The sequence below is a fragment of the Lissotriton vulgaris genome, chromosome 6 (genome assembly GCF_964263255.1).
Source record: "Lissotriton vulgaris chromosome 6, aLisVul1.2, whole genome shotgun sequence".
In the NCBI taxonomy this organism is placed as follows: Eukaryota; Metazoa; Chordata; class Amphibia; order Caudata; family Salamandridae; genus Lissotriton; species Lissotriton vulgaris.
Window position 1 is genome coordinate 1,924,454,635 of NC_141694.1, and position 25,687 is coordinate 1,924,480,321.

The 25,687-nt window shown below is 49.6% G+C and overlaps 1 protein-coding gene across 4 annotated transcripts in view; it reads right to left on the reverse strand.

The window, feature by feature from the left end:
* LOC147709940 (NACHT, LRR and PYD domains-containing protein 12-like) overlaps nt 1–25,687 on the reverse strand; it is a 521,467-nt gene that overhangs the window by 491,159 nt on the left and 4,621 nt on the right. For 2 of the 4 annotated variants that reach the window (XM_086928351.1, XM_086928354.1), the window contains exon 1: nt 15,777–15,946. The exons of 1 other annotated variant lie outside the window; for it this stretch is intronic. The gene's annotated coding sequence lies outside the window, so the exon portion shown is untranslated. Of the gene's footprint in view, nt 1–15,776; nt 15,947–16,047; nt 16,184–25,687 lie in introns of those variants that run through there. One more of the 4 variants, XM_086928352.1, reaches the window with a different exon arrangement.

A 25,687-nucleotide genomic window follows, 5' to 3' on the forward strand; every position in this document is an offset into this window, starting at 1 on the left:
GGATGGAGTTCATGGTTTTGACGGTGTCTTCGTCGCTGACGTTGGACCAGATGGTCAGGTGACTGGTGCAGGTGGAGGTCGCAGGGGTGGTGGGTGCTAGGGTGTCGGAGTTGAAGCTGTCGTGGATGTCGGTGATCTTGTGGTGAAAGAAGGTGGCCAGGGAGCCGCACAGGTCTTGTGATGGTGGAATGTCGTTGGTGTTGGAGCTGGAGTTGGAGAGTTCTTTCAGGATGCTGAAGAGCTCTTTGGTGTTGTGTGTGTTGTTGTCTAGGCGGTCCTTGAAGGCGGTCCTCTTGGTGGTCCTGATGAGTTGGTGGTGTCTGCGGGTGGCGTTCTTGTGGGCTGTGTGGTTGTCTGGTGTTCGGTCGCGGAGCCATTTCTTCTCCAGCTTCCGACAGGTGTGCTTAGAGATCCGGAGGTCTTCGGTGAACCGGCGGCTTTCTTGTTGGTGTGGTTGTTTGTGGAGATCTTGAGAGGGGCGAGGGTGTTGGCGCAGTCATTGATCCATTGTTTGAGGTTGGTAGCGGCGGCTTCGGGGTTGGTGGGTGTGAGAAGTTGGCCTGATAAATAGTGCTCACTATTCTAGTGATCACTGTTTATCATACCAAAAGACCCTTATTGATGATTGGTTGTAAGTCAACCTTATAGACCAGCTATCCTAGTAGCATGGACAAGAGCAGTCTTTAGGCTAAACTCTAGAGGGCGTGTTAAGCCAGCTGTTATACCATCACATATACCCCTTGAACACCAAGTGAAAGGACACCACACAAGTTGTTATGAAAATAAAAGGATATTTATTTATAACACGTCTACCCTGAACTCTTTATGAGTCAGGGAGCTAAGCACACAACAAAACTCTTAAGAAAATACTTTAAGTTGCACAATTTACACAAATGCCCGAGGGGCACGAAAAACCATATACTCTAAAAGTGGAATACCAAATGCTAGCAGGTAAGTAACAAGATCCAGAGGCTTCAGGATCGCTAGGACTACACTACTGAACCCTAAGGTTAGGAGCAGGAGGCCTAGAGAGATCGGGTGCAGAGTGTGCACTCTCACGCGGGATGCGGGACAAAGTCTATGGATGCTAGTATTCGTAAAGTCACTGTAATCGGCCGAATCCGACTAGATAGACTGAAAACGAAAAAGGATCTGGACACTTAGATAGTGAACCTACGTTTGAGCACCAAAATGCTCAGGTTACCTAGCCCAGGGGCTGCGGCTGCATAGGGTTCAAAAGACGTTGGGAATCCTCGTTGTAGTCTATGGAGCCTGAAAGAAGGAGTTGCTGGCAGGCGACCAGTGAAGAAGATCGATGTGATCCAAGCCTGGATCGGTGATGGAGACGACCTGAAAGCAGAGGGGACTCAGTTCTTAATCACTAGCCAGTGATTGTGTGGGCACCAGGATGGCACCGGCTGAAGTCACCTCGACCAGGTGAGTGGGCGACGCTGGACTCTGCAGTCACACGGGCTAGGAGGCGTTGTCGGCGACCAGGCTGGAGGTGCGAGCTGTCCCACGAAGGTATCTGCTGTCGGCGATGCTGGACCCAGGATTGGGGCAACAAACCTTGGCAAAGTCAAGCCCACGCGGTGGAGACAAGATGGCGTCTGGAGTGGACCAGGAGGGTCCGGGGTGCTCCTCTGTTGAAGGGGAGCTAGGGCCAGTCTGGAGCAACCAGACCAGCGATGCAATCGTCGTGGTTCATCGTTAAGAGGGCCACAAGCCAGCAGGCAAGTGACCGGACAACGCGGTGAGCAGCAAAGAGCAGAAGGGCCCCACGCAGATCTCGTGGATGCTGGGGGGATGGACTTCGGTGCTGAAGCTGCTCAGGGTTAGGGCTTCTCAAATCCCAAAGCACTCACTCGAGGATCCCTCAGCGGTCGTGCTGGATAAGCGTCGTGCAGTTTTGAAGATGGCCGGTCCCTTCAGGTCTCGTCACACCCACGAATCTCAGCTGGGCTGATGATGCAGGTAGAGGTCAGAGATGCCAGGGAATCTGGGTCTCGTCGAGCTGGGCAGTCTTGATCCGGAGGATGGACTTACAGCAAACCGCGATGCTTAGATGGTGCCTGCGGGTGCAGGGTAGCTACTCCTTAGCCACAAGGGAGAGTCTTCAGAAGGTTTTCGTGGAAAGTCGTCAAGATTCAGAATTATCTAAATTGGGAAGGGGGCCCGCTCCCACCTTTATTCTAAGAAAAGGGGCTGGCACGCGACTAGGTCCTGCCCATGGGTGGGACCAGGAGGGGGGTGGTTACACCCCTCTCCCTTGTCCGGACTTTCCCCAGCTCAGGGGCTGGTGTGCCCCTGGAACTGGTTTAAGCCGGCATATGCACAGTGAGCACCGGGGTGCCACTTGCAGTCACCTTCCTCTCAGCCCTGCCTACCTGGGATACACAAAACCCTGTCTGGGATGGTGCTAGCACCGCCCCTGACAGGAAACCCTTTGTCCAAGCTCTCCTTGCTAAAAGGACTCCCAGCAGCAGGAGGTCAGACTTGTGTCTGTGGTGGCAGCATCCATTTTGTGATGCTGAGGCTCGAGTTAACTTTAACCGGGGTTCACAGTTACTTACATGTCATGTCCCTCTAGAAGGGTGGAATGCTAACCCCGTCGCCAGAATTGGCGAGGGGTTAGTATTCCAATTCGTATGACACCTTACTCGACATGTTTTGATAAAGCGATACCAAAGTTAGCAAATAACCGCGAGGATTATAATGCACTTAAGAGTATATGGTACGCGTTATCATGGAACAGCTATTAGGACTTGGTTCCGCAAGCTGCAAACGGGCTCAGCTCATGCCAGAGCACCATCTCACATAATTCCAAGCACTCTGCCTTCAGGATTGTTAAGGCCTGCCATAGGAGTGACTGATAGGAATCCATGTGTCCACTTTAGGGTTAGATATAGGACTACTATATCTAAAGCAAAGGGTGATTACACCACCCTGCCCCAGCTGTCGTGCAGCCAGTTGTGTCAGATTTGGATGGCCAGCCAGGGGTGGCATAATACATGCTGCAGCCCCTGGTAGGCCCTGGGTGCACCTATGCCCTGGGTACCTAAGGTACACTGTACAGGGACTGATAAGGTGACTCAGTATCCAATTAGATATGTACCTAAGGTACATGGAATCCATTTTAGAGAGAGAGCAGTAGGCCTGGGGTCCTGATTGGCAGGGTCCCAGGTCAACTAAGTCGAAAAACCAGCAAAACACCAGACAAAAAGTTGGGGGTAACCATAGTCAGATATCCACCTTCCTACAGTCGGGTCAGCGGGTGGTCTTTGGGTGAGGGTGGTAGTCAGTTCGTGACCTTGCCCAGCAGCGGCGGGGCCACTGTTGGGTGCGGTAGTGTGTGGTGGGTTTCCTGAAGATGAAGTGGACGCATCTGTGGTCGATCCAGTGGGGTTTAGTGGTGTGGTTGAAGGAGATGTGGGGGCTTGCGGAGAAAATGGGGTCCAACGTGTGTCCAGCGGCGTGGGTGGGTGTCGTCACGAGCTGTTTGAGTCTGAGGTTGGAGAGATTGTAAATCAGGGCGGTAGAGTTGGCGTTGTTGTTGTTTGCTTTGCATTCTGTCTAATGGTTGTAGCAGTGTATATCTCTTTCATGAGAAATAAGACTGTTCAATAAACCTTTAATTGAAACGCCCGTCTTTCTATTTCTATGCAACTCTGTAGAAACGAAGCATGCACGATTGACTGAGTAAAATAGTTATCTATTGTTTCCACGACTCTGAAGATATCGTTTCGATTCTAGGGGAAACAAAGTTGTCATGTTTATGCGGTTTTCAGAAACGAATCCCTTCTTGTTTATTCGAAAACGTTTCTAGTGACCTCTGAGTTAGCTGGCACACACACAATTAAGTTTAATATACTTGCTAGAGACATACTGACCTCAGTCCTCTGTCAAATCTGTAGTGAATGTTATTCCAATGCGCAGAGCCTATTAGGAATATAAGAGCTACACTGCAGTTGGATTAGAGAATTGAGGATTGGCGTACTACCTGTGACGCAGGACAGGATGAGTTGAGGGTATCTTCAAGGAGGGAGAGTGCCCTATCCTCAGAACAGTGAACAGTTGCAGACGAGCTGCCGCAGCGTAGCTCCTATCTGCCAGTGCTCCACAAGTGCTATCGAGGAATGAGCAATAGGAGCTTGCCAGGGAGTCTTGGATCGGACCCTGAATGTAATTGTTTTTATTGTTTTTTTGTCTTTTTTTAATGTGCATATTTGGAGCCCGGTTCCATCTTTTGGCTCCATCCTGAGTCATTTCTGTGGAAAATTCGAATTGTGAATGAAAATATTGGACAAAATGTATTTCTTTGGTCGTCCACTTGCGGTAGATGTAGAGGGTTTTGTTGCTGTATGTCCAGGTCTGGATAGCTTTGTATATTTGCTAAGAAGAAAATTATTTTGGTGATGGTTGTGTTATTGTTCTTATTATGGGTAGGAGGGATGTTTTGGATTATGAAATGTTCTGAAAGTCCATCATCATATGCATTGTATCAAGCAATGTCATCAGCCCGATTGAAGAGAACAATGCATAGCATTGTTTTTCTAGATACACAAGTGAAATGTTTTGGAAAAGGCATAGCTTGCTACCCTATTGAGTCTGTCACTATTTTATGGACTGCCTATCCCCTGTCTTTAGTGAATTACACCTATACCGAACTCCCTGTTTTTGTGGATATAAAGGGAAAGTTTGGATCGGGATATTCAGGACAATGTCTGTGCCATCGAAGACCACAGGGAATAGGTTATCCCGGATGTGATGACAGTACCTATTGTGAAGAACAAAATGGAACATGGAAGAATGGAAGAACAAAATATAACCCTAACGGGTTATCATTATCAGCAAGTGACCGTTCTCCAGCAAACTGGCTATTATCCTGCTTGTTGTCCTATTGTAAATAGTATTGATACTGATTTGTATATTAATTGTCCTGGAGTGATTTTTTAAAAGCGGACATTTCCTTTAAGGAGTCCAAAGATTCAAGTGAAATAGTGCGGAATACCCGATACTCAGCTGTAGATTAGGATAGACCCGTCTACGCTCATCCCGGATTTTTCTTTTTGTCAAATGGAACGTATTCTAATGTCCATAATGGTGCAGGAGATGTAGCTCTAGGAATGGTCCTGCCTCTTGGTGTGGCTTGCAAATTTGTGAGCTCTAGGTCTAATGTCCGTTGGGTAAACAGAACATTGACTAAAGCATTTTGTGAAGGAGTTGATGATATAGAGATTAATAATTATAAGAATGGAATAACTTTTGGACATATATAGTGTCATGCGTGTTCACTTTGGGAATGACGTCCATGGCTAGAGGCGAAAAGTCCCGAGAATATTTTGGCTGTAAATTACAGATATTGTCTAATACCACAGTGGCAGCTTTGAGTGACATCACTATTCAATTGGAAAGTACATGCACATACTCTGAACAAACGAGATATGGAGCTGATTTCATTTTAGCCAAAAATGGTTGAGCATGTGCTGTCATCGGAGACCAATGTGTAGTCGGCATCAGCAATATGGAGAAAAATATTACTCAGCATATTTTAGACATTATAGAGAATGTGAAAGGTATGAAAAGTGGCATTTGGGATTGGTCCTTGTTCGGTGGGTAGGATTGGCTTCGAGAAAAGGTGCATGTTTGTTCCGCTCCTCTCACTCCCCAGCTCTGGATGGCACGCCTCACCCCGCCTTCTGTATGTTTGCGATGCTCTGTCACTCACTCAAGCTATTCCTCAAATCGCAATAACGATTACTCCTAGGGGCACATGCATCATTGTAAATTGCATTCGCAAATGGTGCGAATCGCAGAATTCGGCCGTTTGCGAATGCAATTTAAATTTTTTGGATGCATCACCATTTTTGTACTTTTTGCAATTTAAGAAATCGCAAAATTGTGATTTCTTAAATTGCGATTGCATTTAAGGAATCTCAAATAGCGATTCCTTAAATGCAATGCATCAAACTTAAAAAAATTGCGAATTCGCAAATAAGGGGAGCAAATTGCCATGCAGTTGACCTTCATGGTAATTTGCGAAAACTTTGAAAAATGCACTAAAGTGCATTTTTCAAAGTTCCATTTTACACACACACATGCCCTTGGGGCATGTGTGTGTGCAAGATGTACTTATAGCCAGATTTCAGGGGTGCAACAGGGTGTCCTTTGGACACCCCTGCAGCCTTGAAATTGCATTCTCAATTTGCGATTCTCTAATGGAGAATCGCAAATTAAGAATGTCTTCCCATTCATTCCTATGGGTCTCTAGGCCCATAGGAATGGATGGGGAGGTATTCCTTAATTGCGATTCTCAATTAGAGAATCGCAATTAAGGAATTTTAAGAAATCGCTATTTTTTTTTAGATTTCTTGATGCATTGCAGTTTGCAATTCCGTTATTGCGATTCCTTATTTTTCGCAATTAAAGAATAGCAAAAACCAATATTGATGCATGCGCCCCCCAGCAACCATTCCATATTTATTTGATTTTATTCTGAGCTGCTCCTTCACCATTACTTTTTATCTCCACCATCTTCAGTTAATATTTTTGTGTACGACGGAATGAGAGTGCCCTGGTCCACTAAGCCCTCTCTACAGAAGCGATAAAGGGTATTACGAAGCTCTTCCTCGACAATAGCCCCTTCTTCCTGGAGGCTTCTCTTCTGCATTCAGAGAGGTTCGGACACAGACCGTGGGTAAGTGGATCACGGAATTTGACACACATTAATACTTAAAAAGTCTTGCTATGTTTATGAGCTCTTGTCTATGAAAGATATTTTTTGTTTACAGTGCCCTGTTTCTCCTGTCATATCACCACAGAATTTCCTGTCACCATCTACTGGGGAAGAGGGGTGGACACTCTATGGTTTATTCCCCATACTTTTGGGGGAACAGCTATCTGTGAGTGTGTTTCGCAGTTGCACTACAGGTGTTGTTTTCTGGAAGTTGAGGGACTTCCTCTTATCTGGCTGAAGCCCGACACCTTCTCACGCCCACACTGAGTTCAATTCATGAAAGTAATGCAAAGAATATGCTTCAGCAGGAGCTTGATACCCTCATGCAAGTAGATGAGGGAGTGTTTGGTTCTAATACTTCTCTTGCTGATTCTATTCCTAATGTCGCCTCTTTGGTTGATGATTAGTTGTTACTTGGTCATATTTCCTATAGTGATATCTGATTAGGTTGTTTTAGTTCTTAGTATTGTAAAGAACCTTACCTGATAGCGCAAACAAAAGCATATAATGCTGAAAGGAGGGCCTGATAGAGTTGAGTTCTAATTTTGCAAATATACCCATATTTTACACAATATTACAATTAGCCTTTTATAGCTAACTGTATATTTAGATGTTATGTGTGTTGTTGTTTTAGTTCAAGGGCAGATGTCGCGACTAGTTATGTTGACATCTGTGCCACCATTTTAAGCTAGAGCCGCCATGTTAAACTATAATTGAAACTGTTACTTGCACATTCAGAACTGTTGTTTGTTCATTTACGAGAAATGGTCCTTGCTAAGTTTCGTTTCTCCAGTGCCCACATCTGTTCATTGGCGCATGCCTTCCTTCTTTGATCGAGGCCTTCTCCCACTATTTCAGAAGGGAGTGTAAGCTAGATACCCTTGAAACATAGACAGCCAGTACCAGGCTTCAGAGCTGAAACTTGCTTTCTGTACCCCCATTGTATGACAATATCGACCAGTGTTTTTCTGTGGTAGGAGTGTCTTTTGTGGACTTTGTAACGTACATATTATGATATCATGCTTGTTAATGTCAGTCCCTCTCCGTTATTTTTTTGTAGAAGGCTGGTCATATCGGGCTCCGCAGCTGTGTATATTCAATAAATATATATTGGTTTGTATTCTCTGCTGTCTGACCGACTCTTCATTATAGGAAGGCATTGCGAAGGTCCCTAGTGACCTGAGTGACCCGATTTGGGCCATTCCCTTCATGCGAACATAGAGAGTTCGCTTTGGCCTTCCATTCCTACTTTGAAAACAAACTTCAATAAGTTGAGCAGACTAAAAGCACTTTTATTCGAACAGGAAGTGGCTCTCACTCCAACCTGAGAGACCTTCGAGCTCCAGGTGTCAAGGACGTCTAGTGAGATTCAGTTGCTTCTGAATACTAACCTCCCACTTCATTTTGGGGAGCTCATACGCCAAATATTTAATGCGTCTGAAACAAAAGGCCTTGCTCATTTCCATTAAATTTGTGGGATCCGGCCTTTTGACTTCATTTTAGACTTTATTTCGCGTTGTTCCATATTTTCTTCATTCTATGTTTTCAAGCGTCTTACCCTTAATATTGGCGCTTGCAGCCGGAATATTGATCGTTCTGCTTCGTTTACGCAATGGATGCTCCCCGTGTGGTGCTGTACAGGTTAAACCCAGTGCACCTGTACCGTGACAGAATGCAAAAAAAAATTGGATGCTTACCCTTGGCTTCGCTTAGCGGGAGTTATGGATTAACTTTTCGCTTTGCCTACTTCACTTGCGTGCAACCTGTTTTCTACAGTCATCGATGCCCTTTTGAATGGGATATGGAACTGCGCCTTTCTAATACCACATGTATCATCCCAGATTTTAATCAGTTGATGGGTCCATTAGAGGCCCATGAACGGTCTTGTTCTGGGACTGATGACATGACACGTGTGGCTGCACGGGGCATTTTAGCTGAATGGGATACCTGCGCAGCTGCACACGATTTCCTACAACGAAGCTTCATTGAAGAACACACAAGTTTTCCACAAATGCTTTTTGCTGCCCCACCTCATGAGGAGCAATGCTTGTTTATTTGACATTCTTAATTGGATGGCATCCCTCTTTTCGACTAATGACAGAGATGGCCTTTTGGAACAAATTGCATTCTTCACCTCACTCACTTTCACGGATTGAATTAAACTACATCTCTTCTTAATTTGGATCTCGGTTCTCATATTTATCCAAGAAGCGCTTTTGGATCACACTTAGCTTTTTGAACTCTGCTTTCCTGTTTATTCTTAGCCCTTGGGTCTTACCAGGGGGAGGGTGTTATGCGGCCCTTATGGTTATTTTCGACATTACTAAGTTAGCATTAGCTTCGCAGCCATATTGCTTCTTTTGCGCATGTTACTGTAATGTTTTATTGGGCCCGATGTCTTTTTGTGCCTCTCATAATAGAACAGTCTGTCTTCTGCGTCCTTTCCATATCCTGGAGTTTATTCTGAACATTGTCGTCTGCACATTAAGTACAAGGCCGAAATCCATGCCCCTTGTTATTCTGTTCTGGTCAGTCCCTATTGCCTAGACTAAACATGCTACACACATCACACATCGGCACAGCTGCAAAGCTGCAAGGCTTGTGCTTTGATATTACCACGTTGCATGTTATTCAACACACTTGGAGGGAAACCTTCACGGGAAGAAGAGCTACGCAGTTCCAATGATGTAAACCCATCATCCAGGCTTTAATTTATGGGGTCTGCTATCAACACTCAGAGATCTTTGTTTATGTAATAAACTCCATTCTGAGGGTGGTTAAATCTTATAGTGTATTTCCCACCGTCTATATGTCATGATTTCCACTTTTGTACTCTATGGTATTGTAACCATGCTAAGTGTCTTGTGTTAATGCATTTTGCTGCTGGTAGTGGCTCGTATGCCTCATTATAGAGCATGTTAGTTAAAATAAACATTTTAAACTATAGTGTGACTCTGATATTCTTGTTGAGGACAGGTATGAGTGTGTGAGCGAAAAGGTGTGTATTGCTACCGCGATCCTGAGAGGTCGGGAGTGTTGTGTTCTGGGTTGTGTAATCATTAGGTATCTTCGGTATCTTTCGAGGAGCTAATGAGACACTGTAGCTAGTCGTTTTGGGGATTTTGGGTGCTGAGGTGGTAGGAAGGGTCAACCCCTATTCAACAAAATCCTGTTTTCTTATGCATACCTCTCTATGTGCAGAATCCCTGCAACAGTGGAGTTCTTTGGCTGCCAGGTTGGCGTCAATCGAGGTGGCAGGGGCATTGAGGTTGAGGGTGGGCTTGAGCTGCTCCTCGGTGATCTTGTTCCAATTTCTCCGTGGAGGGCAGGATGCAAGTTTGGGCAGCGCGGGTCTGTCGACGTGGAAGTGTACGCAGTGGTGGTAGGTCCATGGGGGTTGTGTGGTGTGGCTGAAGTGGATGTTGTTACCTCCTGCGAAGATGGGGTCAAGGGTGTGTCCTGCCTTGTGAGTGGGGGTGGGACGAGTTGTTTCAGTCTGAGGTAGGTGAGTTTGTCCGGGAGGGTGGCAGAGTTGGGGGTCACTGTTGTTTTCGAGGTGGTAGTTGAGGTCTCCGAGGAGTATGTAGTCCATGGAGGTGATGGTGTGGGGAGCGATGAGGTCGGCTATGGTGATGGTTTAACGCAGTTCAAGGTCCGGGAGGTCTGTCGGCAAGAGTTCCTCTTAGGGTCGTTCTGGGGCTCGTCTGGATTTAGAAATGGAGGTGTTCAGTTGTGGACGGGCTGTCGCTCGAGCTGGAGGTCGTGGGTTGGATGGAACACTTGTGTGCGATGGCAAGTCCTCCTCCGGGGTAGTTGGGCGGTCCTTCCTCTGGATCTTGTATCCATCTGGGATGGTGGTGGCGATGTCGGGCCGGTGGGGGGAGTTGGTCCACGTTTATGTGAAGAAGTGACGTCTGGTGATAGGGTGTCGAGAAGGTCCCAGATCTCTACAGCGTGTCTGTGCAGGGAGCGCACTTTGAGGAGGATGGATGCACCTCAGGGCTTTGGTGGTGTTGGTGTTCAGCATGGAGGCAGTGGCCGTGAGGGCACAGAGGGTGGTGAAGGTCTGGCGGCAGTTGCGGCAGGAGAAGTGGCCATAGGAGATGCTCAGCATGGTCAGCTATTTTAAACAAACAAGGGAACCCGATGAGTAGCTAAGGAGCCCGGGTGTCAATTATATCATAGAACAATGGTCCTTAGGTCCTTTCTTTTCCTTAACAGGCATTGTGTTTATGTTCAGGCATTGAATTGTGTAGTCCTGATGATGATCCCTTTATTCGAAGCATGGGATCGAAACGTTGTCGACCAACTAAATAGTGCCACGTCTCACCAATGTGTATGAATAGTGTGGTTACTATTGTGGACAGCTTGTTCATTCCCTGATTTTGCCAAGCTTCCATGCTCTTGTTTTGCCCGAAATCTTTCATGTTTAATGTTTTTTTGTTTCCTGTCTTTTGTATCGGATGCAGGATTGCGTCCCGCTCTATTGTGGTTTTCCCATTTATGTTCATTTAATTGCATCAAAAATTTTAATTCTTTGTACGGCTGGACATCGCAAAAATATAGCGCCTATCCAGGTCTATATATTATTTGTTTTTAGAATTTCTTCCCTAAGGACCATTGTTCTATGATATAAAAGGATGGACATCTGGGAGTTGTTGTTCCTTCCGGGCTTGAGTGAGAGGAGGGCAGCTGAGTCATAGCAGTGGGTGGTCTGAGAACCAGGGTCCCTGGCGCTGGTCGTGGTTGGGTCGTAGACAGGATTACATTTGGCACGACATTGGCGCGACTGCGCCCACCCGTGCAGTGGCTGCCATGAAATAGGAAAGGGGGAAGGGAATGGCAGCTGGGAAGTGGCATCGGGAAACGGCACGGTAGAGGCCGCGGGGGAAGCAGCAGCGGAAAGGTCAATGAAAATAGAGGACAGAGGCAAATGGGCAATACCAATATGCTCACAAATACAATACAGAATTACCAGGAATACAGATGCAGGCACCGTCAGAAAAATACAAATATGGGCACAATGAGGACAGGCAACTCGAACACTTACCAGGAGAGGTGCAGGGGGATCTGTAATGCAGAAGCAGATACCAAAATGTATTCAGTGGACAGTGAAAGCCCATAATCCCCTATGCGTGAAACAGCTAAATAGTGCATCTATAAGGAATTATGAAAATACAGTGACAAGTTTATATAACAGGCATTAAACCCAGCACTCAAAGAGAAATCCCTGGGTGTACGCTAAACTAGGTGTGTTATGTTCACTACATGGGTTCTAACCAATCATACAGACATTCCTTATAGGGGCATTAAAGGGAAAATTTATGTAAAAATAAAACATTAGATAAGGAGTTCCACGCTAAAAGTAAACGTTCACAGTCTCTTTAATGTTTTGTAAAAATAAAGTTTCTTGTTGCAAGAAGATAAATTAAAAATCCAAAGTACATCTCTTTAGATAAGTACAGTAAAATATCAAAAGACAATTAAAAACAATTCATTATAAATAACAAACATAATATCACATTCATCAGAATTATAAGACAAAGGAGAAAAAGTTAATCAATACAATTCCACTAAAAACAAAAATTGGATCCTTTTCGCAAACCCCCTGTAATTGTGGCCTTGATATTTTTTGCCACTACTCATATAGATCCACTGGTCTTTTCTTTAATGCTGGTGGTACAGTAGAGAGTATCTATAATTTATGGATATCTGCTACCTCCTTGACCTTGTTGGGATTCTAGCCACAAAAGCGTCGACGCGTTTCGGTGTTATTGTACTTGATGTTGTAACACCTTCATCAGAACATGCCGTCTCTTTGGGGTCACCGGCTTCTACACTTATATTAAGTAATTTCTGTGTGGATACATAGAGAAAAAACAATGTCACTGTTCTGGGGGCGTGTTGTCCTGTTTTAATATACAACACCTAATTTCTTATCCCCAAACTCATTAGCTCAGCTTTAACAGGACTTGCCTGTTCACAATTTTGACAAGGCATTTTCTATATAAATTACATAGACGGTAAAAAATATATTTTCATTCTTTAAGATTTAAAGGGTAAGGGAGACACCATAATTATCACCAACGATAGATGACAGAAGGATGAATGTTGTTATGTATGTGAGAATGAGCATAAACCCCAAACTGGTCCCACACTGAAAGAAACGGAGGGTATGGACACAGATGGCACCAGTGACCAAAGTTCCTTAGGGGTAATGAGAATAGTTTAACTGTGAACCTAGCCTACAATGACATCCGCTACATTAGAATGAAAATATTTTTTTTACCGTCTATGTAATTTATATAGAAAATGCCTTGTCAAAATTGTGAACAGGCAAGTCCTGTTAAAGTTGAGCTAATGAGTTTGGGGATAAGAAATTAGGTGTTGTATATTAAAACAGGACAACACGCCCCCAGAGCATGACATTGTTTTTCTCTAAACTCATTTTGTAACAGAAATACAGACTCAGCATTGCCAGGTGTGTGTGTAACAGAAATGTAAGGCCAATACTTGCTCATTTCAAAAGTGTATTTTAAGTGTCTGCATGTAAATCCAAGCATTATGTAAATGTACCCGCATATTTAAATAGACTGTCTATTTTCGGACTCCAAAAAGCTACTTTCAGTGTTAATTAATTGTTATTGCCACACGTCAATTCTTCTTACATGAATGATGTTGTGTCCATTACTTCTGACATCAATGGAATAAAACATGACATCATATACATTAAACATCACATTTCATGCAGAGGTGACAAGATCCCGAAGGCGCAGGATGTGATTGTCTAGTAACCAGGCAAGGGTTGATGAAAAGTGTGTGTTGTGAGAGATGGAGCACTGGGGTGTCACGTAAGCCACAAATAACACATGTCCTACGTTTCTTCATATATTGCTAAAGTGGAAGCGTCACTTCATTGTGGGACTTTGTGGTCAGATGCTCCATCGTGTGCAATGATCAGACAGAGGTAGTGAAACCATAAACACATCCTGTTAGATAAACAATTCAAAAAGGCGGAAGAGCAGTAAAGAGCTGAGCATGACCCCGCTCTGCCCCCAGTGGGCACTTAAGGGAGTGCAGCTCATCAGCCCAGTGATCCCTTAGTTTGTCCCTAGGGCCTGTCTCTTTTATTCACCTCTGCTCTCTCATCCTTCTACACCCTGATTTTCCAGATATGTAACGCTGAACAGAGTGTAGGGTTCAATTCCTTATCCTGCTAGAAACTAGAGGTGGGCGAGCCAACAAGGTAACAAGGAGAGCCGAGCCAGAGCCGCGTCAAGCGACTAGAGGGGATCCTAGAGCCCGTGCACAAGTCGAGCCAGAGCCGAGCCAATGGTCTGCACGGATCTTAGAGCCATGAACGAGCCGAGCCAGAGCCGAGCCAAGGGTCTGGATCTTAGAGACGTGCATGAGCCGAGGCAGAGCCGAGCCAGGGGTCTGGATCTTAGAGACGTGCATGAGCCGAGGCAGAGCCGAGCCAAGGGTCTGGATCTTAGAACTGTGCACAAGCCGAGCCAGAGCCGAGCCAAGGGTCTGGATCTTAGAGACGTGCATGCGCCGAGCCAAGGGTCTGGATCTTAGAACCCGTGCACGAGCCGAGCCAGAGCCGCGCCAAGCGTCTGGATCTTAGAACCCATGCCCGAGCCTAGTCAGAGCCGAGCCAAGGGTCTGGATTACAGCCTGTGCACGAGCCGAGCCAGAATTGAGCCACAGGTCTGGATTTTAGAGCCCATGCACGAGCCAAGTCAGAGCCGAGCCAAGGGTCTGGATCTTAGAGCCCATGCACGAGCCGAGTCAGAGCCGAGCCAAGGGTCTGGATCTTAGAGCCCGTGCACAAGCTGATCCAGAGCCAAGAAAAGGATCTGGCAAAGATCTTAGAGCCTGGGCACGAGCCGAGCCAGAGCCGTGCCAAGGGTCTGGATCTTAGAGCCCGTGCACTAGAGGAGCCAGGGCAGAGCCAGGGGTCTGCACGGATCTTAGAGCCCGTGCAAGAGCCGAGCCCTGAAAATATGTGTTATGTAACTCACACCACAAGCCACATAAAGTATGAAAACGCCCCTTCGAAGGTTAAAAAGGTGTATTTCTTTAACGTAGAAGCTTTGACATTCACGGGGCTCATTATAGCGCTGCACTGAGACGCACTTATTAGAAGTGATACTTCTCTACAGCTGGTATCCTGAACTCACATCTCGAAAGTGCTTTCATAGGTGATGAGGAACTAAAAAGAGTTTTGGTGACAATAAATATATCTGCCCAAAATCATACAATTTAAGCAGGGGAGCTGTGATGTATCCTAGTTTCCTGGGTTCACTGTTTTCAAATCAGCCAGTAACTGGATATATGTTTATCTTTTCTTATGCTAAGGCTTTGTTTTTACCTCTTAGTGCATTCTTCTGCAGTTTGTAGAATATAGTCTGAACTCGACCCGAGGGTATCAGGGCGCTTTACATGAGCACCACCAGTTACATTACTCAAGGTCACATTTATTGTTCAAGGCAGCCTGGGGAGTCTAAGAAATGTGCCCAGAATCACCCGATGTCAAAAGGATGCTGGGACTGAAGCTGGTTCCTGAGTTCAAAAGGCGCCAGCTCTGGCCTCAACGCCACATCTGTTTAGAGGGAGGGGGCAGAAGCCGCACGAGGGGGCCGTTATGAACCAGGCATCCGGCTCGAGCCTGGCTCGGCTCTCAGAGGCTCGCCCACCTCTGCTAGAATCAACCATCAGTGCCCCCCCCCCCCCCCCGTTGCGGGCTCTGTGTCTCATGCTGCGGAGGTCACTGGGCGCGCAGTGTGACTTCAACCCGCTTCAGAGAGCGGGAAGGATTAATGAGGCGATCCATCGTAGGGGGACCCGGGGGGGGGGGGGGGGGGGGGGACACGTGGGGGGGCCATGCTTAAAGCCCTCTGCCACCCCCCGCAGAAACCAGACGGGCCCCGCACTGAAGCCTGTCCCAACTGAGGGACATTCACTCCCGAGACTCAATAAAAGAGGAGCCCCATATGAGGGGAGGCGATGAGACAAAAGATGGACGCTCACTCACCTGTGGGCCCTTGCACCGACTCAGCAAGACGACCCCCGACGTCCACAGACCCTGCGGGGAGAGGAGGGAGCGCCTCGACGTCCACAGACCCTGCAGTGCCTCGGGAGGTACCAGCGTCGGGCCCAGGTGCAGCCCCGCCCGATGCCAGGGCCCGGAGACGTGCCCAGGAGGGCGAGGCGGACCCGGGTGAAAGTGCAACTGAAAGGCAGGTGCGGGAAGAAAGATAAGAGGGACAGGGGCGACGATACAAGAGGGACACTCACTCACTCACCTGTGGGCCCTGACACCGAATCAGCCAGACGACCCCCGGTGTCCTGAAGAAGGAAAGGGGTCGATTAACACAAAGGAAGGAGGAAGAAACGAAAAGGAGCAAAAAACACCGATCAGAAAAAGACCTCAGTTGTCACCCCTGCGGGACTTAAAGCCGGAAGAGCAAGAAAGAAAGAGAAGAGGACGCGGGAATCAAAGGGGGAGGGAGCTCCAGAGAGGGGCCCGTGCACCACAGGCCTGCAGGGGGGAGGGAGCTCCGGAGAGGGGGCCCGTGCACCACAGGCCTGCAGGGGGGAGGGAGCTCCGGAGAGGGGGCCCGTGCACCACAGGCCTGCAGGGGGGAGGGAGCTCCAGAGAGGGGCCCGTGCACCACAGACCTGCAGTGGGGAGGGAGCTCCAGAGAGGGGGCCCGTGCACCACAGACCTGCAGTGGGGAGGGAGCTCCAGAGAGGGGCCCGTGCACCACAGGCCTGCAGGGGGGAGGGAGCTCCGGAGAGGGGGCCCGTGCACCACAGACCTGCAGTGGGGAGGGAGCTCCAGAGAGGGGGCCCGTGCACCACAGACCTGCAGTGGGGAGTGAGCTCTGGAGTGGGGTACCCATGCACCACAGACCTGCAGGGGGGAGGGAGCTCCGGAGAGGGCGCCCGTGCACCACAGACCTGCAGTGGGGAGGGAGCTCCAGAGAGGGGGCCCGTGCACCACAGACCTGCAGTGGGGAGGGAGCTCCAGAGAGGGGGCCCGATGCACCACAGACCTGCAGTGGGGAGTGAGCTCTGGAGTGGGGTACCCATGCACCACAGACCTGCAGGGGGGAGGGAGCTCCAGAGAGGGGGCCCGTGCACCACAGACCTGCAGTGGGGAGGGAGCTCCAGAGAGGGGGCCCGTGCACGACAGACCTGCAGTGGGGAGGGAGCTCCAGAGAGGGGACCCGTGCACCACAGACCTGCAGTGGGGAGGGAGCTCCAGAGAGGGGGCCCGTGCACCACAGACCTGCAGTGGGGAGGGAGCTCCAGAGAGGGGGCCCGTGCACCACAGACCTGCAGTGGGGAGGGAGCTCCAGAGAGGGGGCCCGTGCACCACAGACCTGCAGTGGGGAGGGAGCTCCAGAGAGGGGGCCCGATGCACCACAGACCTGCAGTGGGGAGTGAGCTCTGGAGTGGGGTACCCATGCACCACAGACCTGCAGGGGGGAGGGAGCTCCGGAGAGGGCGCCCGTGCACCACAGACCTGCAGGGGGAGGGAGCTCTGGAGAGGGGGCCCGTGCACCACAGACCTGCAGGGGGGAGGGAGCTCCGGAAAGGGGGCCCGTGCACCACAGACCTGCAGGGGGAGGGAGCTCTGGAGAGGGGGACCCATGCACCACAGACCTGCAGGGGGGAGGGAGCTCTGGAGTGGGGGCCCGTGCACCACAGACCTGCAGGAGGGCGCTCCGGAGAGGAGCCCATGCACCACAGACCTGCAGGGGAGGGAGCTCTGGAGAGGGGGCCTGTGCACCACAGACCTGCAGTGGGGAGGGAGCTCCAGAGAGGGGGCCCGTGCACCACAGACCTGCAGTGGGAGGGAGCACTGGAGAGGGGGCCCGTGCACCACAGACCTGCAGTGGGGAGGGAGCTCCAGAGAGGGGGCCCGTGCACCACAGACCTGCAGTGGGGAGGGAGCTCCAGAGAGGGGGCCCGATGCACCACAGACCTGCAGTGGGGAGGGAGCTCCAGAGAGGGGGCCCGATGCACCACAGACCTGCAGTGGGGAGGGAGCTCCGGAGAGGGGGCCCGTGCACCACAGACCTGCAGTGGGGAGGGAGCTCCAGAGAGGGGGCCCGTGCACCACAGACCTGCAGTGGGGAGGGAGCTCCAGAGAGGGGGCCCGTGCACCACAGACCTGCAGTGGGGAGGGAGCTCCAGAGAGGGGGCCCGATGCACCACAGACCTGCAGTGGGGAGGGAGCTCCAGAGAGGGGGCCCGTGCACCACAGACCTGCAGTGGGAGGGAGCACTGGAGAGGGGGCCCGTGCACCACAGACCTGCAGTGGGGAGGGAGCTCCGGAGAGGGGGCCCGTGCACCACAGACCTGCAGTGGGGAGGGAGCTCCAGAGAGGGGGCCCGTGCACCACAGACCTGCAGTGGGGAGGGAGCTCCAGAGAGGGGGCCCGATGCACCACAGACCTGCAGTGGGGAGGGAGCTCCAGAGAGGGGGCCCGATGCACCACAGACCTGCAGTGGGGAGGGAGCTCCGGAGAGGGGGCCCGTGCACCACAGACCTGCAGTGGGGAGGGAGCTCCAGAGAGGGGGCCCGTGCACCACAGACCTGCAGTGGGGAGGGAGCTCCAGAGAGGGGACCCGTGCACCACAGACCTGCAGTGGGGAGGGAGCTCCAGAGAGGGGGCCCGTGCACCACAGACCTGCAGTGGGGAGGGAGCTCCAGAGAGGGGACCCGTGCACCACAGACCTGCAGTGGGGAGGGAGCTCCAGAGAGGGGACCCGTGCACCACAGACCTGCAGTGGGGAGGGAGCTCCAGAGAGGGGGCCCGTGCACCACAGACCTGCAGTGGGGAGGGAGCTCCAGAGAGGGGCCCCGTGCACCACAGACCTGCAGGGGAGGGAACTCTGGAGAGGGGGCTCGTGCACCACAGACCTGCAGGGAGCTCTGGAGAGGGGCCCGTGCACCACAGACCTGTAGGGAGCTCTGGAGAGGGGGCCCGTGCACCACAGACTTGCAGTGGGGAGGGAGCTCCAGAGAGGGGGTCCGTGCACCACAGACCTGCAGTGGGGAGGGAGCTCCGGAGAGGGGGCCCGTGCACCACAGACCTGCAGTGGGGAGGGAGCTCCAGAGAGGGGGCCCGTGCACCACAGACCTGCAGGGGGAGGGAGCTCTGGAGAGGGGGCCGTGCACCACAGACCTGCAGGGGGGAGGGAGCTCCGGAGAGGGGGCCCGTGCACCACAGACCTGCAGTGGGGAGGGAGCTCCAGAGAGGGGGTCCGTGCACCACAGACCTGCAGTGGGGAGGGAGCTCCAGAGAGGGGACCCGTGCACCACAGACCTGCAGTGGGGAGGGAGCTCCAGAGAGGGGGTCCGTGCACCACAGACCTGCAGTGGGGAGGGAGCTCCGGAGAGGGGGCCCGTGCACCACAGACCTGCAGTGGGGAGGGAGCTCCAGAGAGGGGGCCCGTGCACCACAGACCTGCAGTGGGGAGGGAGCTCCAGAGAGGGTGCCCGTGCACCACAGACCTGCAGGGGGAGGGAGCTCTGGAGAGGGGGCCGTGCACCACAGACCTGCAGGGGGGAGGGAGCTCCGGAGAGGGGGCCCGTGCACCACAGACCTGCAGTGGGGAGGGAGCTCCAGAGAGGGGGTCCGTGCACCACAGACCTGCAGTGGGGAGGGAGCTCCAGAGAGGGGACCCGTGCACCACAGACCTGCAGTGGGGAGGGAGCTCCAGAGAGGGGGTCCGTGCACCACAGACCTGCAGTGGGGAGGGAGCTCCGGAGAGGGGGCCCGTGCACCACAGACCTGCAGTGGGGAGGGAGCTCCAGAGAGGGGGCCCGTGCACCACAGACCTGCAGTGGGGAGGGAGCTCCAGAGAGGGGGTCCGTGCACCACAGACCTGCAGTGGGGAGGGAGCTCCGGAGAGGGGGCCCGTGCACCACAGACCTGCAGGGGGAGGGAGCTCCGGAGAGGGGGTCCGTGCACCACAGACCTGCAGTGGGGAGGGAGCTCCGGAGAGGGGGTCCGTGCACCACAGACCTACAGGGGGGAGGGAGCTCCGGAGTGGGGGTCCGTGCATCACAGACCTGCAGGGGGAAGTGAACTCTGGAGAGGGGGCCCGTGCACCACAGACCTGCAGTGGGGAGGGAGCTCCGGAGAGGGGGTCCGTGCACCACAGACCTGCAGGGGGGAGGGAGCTCCGGAGTGGGGGTCCGTGCATCACAGACCTGCAGGGGGAAGTGAACTCTGGAGAGGGGGCCCCATGCACCACAGACCTGCAGGGGGGAGCTCCGGAGAGGGGGTCCGTGCACCACAGACCTGCAGTGGGGAGGGAGCTCCGGAGAGGGGGTCCGTGCACCACAGACCTGCAGGGGGGAGGGAGCTCCGGAGTGGGGGTCCGTGCATCACAGACCTGCAGGGGGAAGTGAACTCTGGAGAGGGGGCCCCATGCACCACAGACCTGCAGGGGGGAGCTCCGGAGAGGGGGTCCGTGCACCACAGACCTGCAGGGGGAAGTGAACTCTGGAGAGGGGGCCCGTGCACCACAGTCTTTCAGAAGTACTCTGTTATTATACTATAGTTTGGCACCTAAAAAAGAGCAAGCATTGGCATAGCCAAGAGGTCTAGTCTTTTTGACCTTATAAGTGTTTAGTTATCCAGCACAATATCCTTGTTTTAATTCCAGCTGTTACATCACAGCGCGGGGCAGAGGCTGCTCGAAGCCCTGGAAACTGCTCGAGGGGTTTTAGAACCGGCGCCTGGCGCTTCGCAGGAGGAGCTGTGTGCGTTTATAGGTACGGCCTGGGCGGCGCGTACCTATAAGATGCCTTAGTAGCACCAGGGAACAAAGTGGGCGAGCCAAGTCCCAACACATTAACAGGGAGAGCCGAGCCACAGGTCTCGCTGGGGTTTAAGAGCCAGTGCACGAGCCGAGCCATGGATATAAGCAACTCAAAACCATCCAAAAATTATGACGTGGAAATATGATAGTCTCTTCAATTAAAACAAGCATTTGCAATGCAATAGGTCGCGCATTAGCAAAGTTTGAAGTTGTTGGTATTGTAAATGGCATTGCTTTTTATCCTTTTGTTTTTAGGTCTCGACCCAAAGCATTGCTTTAGCAATACTTGTTTGTCGAGATTTCTAGTAAGCGGTCCGAAAAGTCTGCCAAAACGGCGGATTAGACACAGTTCATGTGATGTATGCGCGTGCACAAACCAGCGGCGTGCACAAACCAGCCACGTCACAAACCACCATTTGCCTGTGCCTCAGACTTCAAAGGCTGCCACTCCCCCTCTCCCCCCATCAGCATTTGTCTGTGCCTCGCATCAGACTTCAAAGGCTGCCGCTCCCCCGCCTCCCATCAGATGTTCTTACTCGCTACATCCCTTTCCTTCACACTCTGTCACATCCTTAGCTGAGCTCCAACTCCAACTCCAACTCCACCCTCCAACTCCACCCTCCAACTCCAACTCCACTCTCCAACTCCACTCTCCAACTCCAACTCCACCCTCCAACTCCACCCTCCAACTCGAACTCCACCCTCCAACTCCACCCTCCATCTCCACCCTCTAACTCCAATGCCACTCTCTAACTTCACTCTCCAATTTCAACTCCACTGTCCAACTCCACCCTCCTACCTCCAACTCCACCCTCCAACTCTACCCTCCAACTCCACCCTCCAACTCCACTCTCCAACTCCACTCTCCAACTCACCCTCCAACTCCACCCTCCAACTCCACCCTCCAACTCCACCCTCCAACTCCACACTACAACTCCACACTACAACTCCACCCTCCAACTCTACCCTCCAACTCCACCCTCCACCCTCCAACTCCACCCTTCAACTCCACCCTCCAACTCCACTCTCCAACTCCACTCTCCAACTCCACCATCCAACTCCACCCTCCAACTCCACCCTCCAACTCCAACTCCACCCTCCAACTCCACCACCACATCACTCAGGGACACCACCACATCACTCAGGGAAACCACCACATCACTCAGGAACACCACCACATCACTCGGGGACACCAACATATCACTCGGGGACACCACCACATCACTCGGGGACACCACCACATCACTGTTGCCAGAGGATGGAAACATTTCTTTTGGATTGAAGAGCAACTCAATTGGGTGAATTGTCTGTGAATTTTACACTATGGTATTTTTTGACAATGTGGGGTTAAAACCGTTTTTAATACTTTTTGGTGTTATTTCACATTTTGAACCTCATTTTATAGCAGACTAGTCATTGACTAGTACTAAACATACTTCAAAGTGTAACTTGGTAAACATTGTAAGAAGTTTTCTTTTATTTTGAAACACACTTGTCATGCTGTTAGGGTTGTATTCAACCTTATTGAACGTAATTCTTCATTTATTATTGATGCTAGTTGAATTCAAGTCTTTTTAGCTGTCTCTATTCTCGCATTGATACAAAAGGGGATGATGGACGGAGCGTTTGAGCAAATCAAACACTCACCCCAGTCAACTGATCTGGGTTTAATCCATCACCATTCTTTAGCTCACTCAGCCATCCCAGTTCAGACATGGCCATATGCAAATCAGTCTGACGCTGTGCCTCATGGGAACAGTCCAGCCCGAACTGCCAAGCCATGTCTTCCCTGGACCGGAAACAAGCATCCTGGGACCGGTTTCGGATTCATAATCCTCATCAGCCATGCTATCTTGAATCCAGTGGTTAAGTGAGCAAGAGACTCACGTCTGAGCATACCCTGCCACACTTAGGGCGAATAAAGCGATACAAAAGAGGATGATGGACGGAGCGTTTGAGCAAATCAAACACTCACCCCCAGTCAACTGATCTGGGTTTAATCCATCACCAATCTTTAGCTCACTCAGCCACCCCAGTTCAGACATGGCCATATGCAAATCAGTCTGACCCTGTGCCTCATGGGAACAGTCCAGCCCGGACTGCCAAGCCATTTGTTCCCTGGACCGGAAACAAGCATCATGGGACCGGTTTCGGATTCATAATCCTCATCAGCCAGGCTATCTTGAATCCAGTGGCCAAGTGAGCAAGGGACTCACGTCTGAGCATACCCTGCCAACTTAGGGCGAACAATGCGATACAAAAGGGGATGATAACATGCAATCTGTAAACCCACCACCTCCTTTTCTGGAGAGTCCGGGTACACCTCAGATTCAGTGGAGGCAATGGTTCGATGCGTTTGAGACGTAAATTGGTGCAATTGGTGCATCGCGATATAGAGCAGAAAGAAAGAAGTATCTTCTTTTAAATTCATTAAGATTTGAAGGAAGAGAAGTTTTTAAACATCTTCCTGATATTGTGTTGGCGGAGGGTGAAATCGTAGATGAATATCAGGAAGCTGTCAAAAAACTAGTAATTAAATTTGACGTACAACCGAGTTTAGTTGTTTTGAGGCACAAATTCTTTAAGCGTGCACGACTATAAAGTGAATATGTGGATACCTATCTTAGTGCACTGCGTAAACTTTGTGACGAGTGCCAATTTGGAGAGTACCGTGATCAATTGGTTAGGGACCAATTTATTGCACATTGTTGTGACAAGCATATTCAGCAAAAATTGTTTACTATGTAATCCTAGTCTAGAAGAAATACGTTAAAGTAGAAAAAAGTCTCAAACTAGCATAGAATTCTATAAAGGAGTTAATTGTGAATTCTACATCTAAAGAAACTGTGAATGTTGTTGCTTCTACAAATGTCAAAAGCAATACATTAAGAAAATTCAAGACAAAAAAAGTAATATTTGTTACAGGTGTGGTTATTCTCCACATGGGAAGGATAACAGATTTTGTCCAGGGAAAAATTCAAAATGTCACAAGTGTGGTAGGATTGGTCATCTGGCGAAAGTGTGTCAATCCAGTATTAATAAGACTGAAAAAGTTAACTGTGTAGCTAAGGATGAGCAGTTATACGAAAGCGACATTGTTCAAGATTTCCAAGATATGATTGTCACGGTTACGGATGATGGTATTGTTTCTGGTGATCCGTCTGAATGTGTTGACCCATATGTGGATGTAGTGGTGGGTGATGTGTGTTTGAAGTTGTTGGTGGACTCGGGAGCTCACATTACTATGCTCACGTATGATCTTTTCAAGAAATCTTGGTGTGACAGATCACTCTTTCCTCCGGATAGAGCACCTGTTTCATATGAGGGACGCAAAATAGATTTGGAAGGTTACATAGAGGATGTGTTGGAATTTAAAGGACAAAAGATTCAGGGTAAAATCTATGTGGCTGTCCGTGGTTTGAATATCCTTGGAGGGTATCATTAAGGCCTCTTTGTTATGGTGTTAAGACCGGGAACAAGTGAACAAGTGTTAGTTGTGCAAGACATGCCTGATTCTCTTTGTTTAGAACAGGAATTTCCTAGGGTGTTCTCGGATTCTCTTGGTAAAATTGTAGGTTTTAGACACATGATTAAAGTGAAAAGTAATGCTGTGCCTGTGAAATACAAGGTCAGGTCAGTCCCATTTTAGTCTCAGAGCAGATCTTACGGCTGAATTGGACAGATTGGAGAAATCTGGGATTATTGAGCCTGTGGAATCTAGTTTGTGGCTTAGTCCATTAGTTGTCGCACGAAAACGGAATGGAGAGATCTGTTTATGCATCGACCTGAGGAGTCTCAACAAAGAAATCTGGGTGGATTCCCATCCTCTTCCTAAAATTGGTGATTTACTAGAGGAACTTAGGGATGCTCAATGGTTTTCAAAGATTGACTTAGCTTCAGCGTACCATCAGATCCTGTTGGATGATGAGTCGCAACATTATACAGCTTTCAATTCACCTTTTGGTTCATTTAAATTTTGCAGAATGCCGCGGTATCAGTTTTTCAAAGGGTTAGGCAGTCTGTGCTTCAGGATGTTAAGGGGATTGTCATCTTTCAAGATGATGTGCTCATTTTCAACAAATACTTAGAAGAACATGATAAGATTCTTAGGTCTGTTCTTAGTATTTTTGAAAAAAAAAGGAATTGTTGTAAAGAAGAATAAATGTGAGTTTTGGAAGAGAGAGAAAGAATTCTTGGGACATCTTGTTTCCGGTGAGGGTGTGAGTCCAAGACCTGGGTTGGTGAAAGCTGTGGTGGAGTGTCCATGCCCCAAAAACAAGGACGAGTTACACTCTTTCTTGGTTTTGTGTGAGTTTTACTCACGTTATATTCCTTATTATGCTAGCAAAACGAAGGCACTCTCCAATATGCTGAGATCTAATGTCACTTTTGAGTGGGATAATAACTGCCAGGAAACCTTTGAGTTGGTCAAATCTGAAATGCTCATTGCCACAACACTTAGTGCTTATGATCCGGCTGTGCCCTGCACTATCACAGTTGACGCCAGTAATTACGGATTAGGGGCAGTGCTTACTCAACATTCAGGTGTTAGTGAGGTCACAATCAGCTATGCTTCCAGAGTACTAAGAGATCCTGAAGTTAATTACTCAGTGATTGAGAAGGAACTGTTAGCATGTTATTGGGCGTGTGAAAAATTCAGAACATACATTTGGGGTAGAAAATGTGTCATCCAAACTGATCACAAACCTCTCATGTATATTCTGGGAGGTGACCGTCTCAAATATGCTACACCTCGAAATGCACATTTGACCACCAAACTTTTGCAATATGACTTTGTAACAAAGCATACACCTGGAAAACAAAATGTTAGAGCTGATATGTTATCTAGACTACCTTTGAGTGACGATGATCCTTTGGATGTAGATGAAGACAAGGAGGACTGCTTCATTGCTGTGGTGGATGCGGTTGAAAACAAAGCGTGCAGTGAAGTTGAATGAAAGGAGGCAGTGAATGAAGATTTGACTCTTGCTAAAGTACAAGAATACATTGTGAAAGGTTGGCCCCGAGAGAGGTGTGTGTCCCCTGATATTCACACCAGAACATGGGCTTCTGTTGGAATTCTCAAGGGCATATTCTCAAG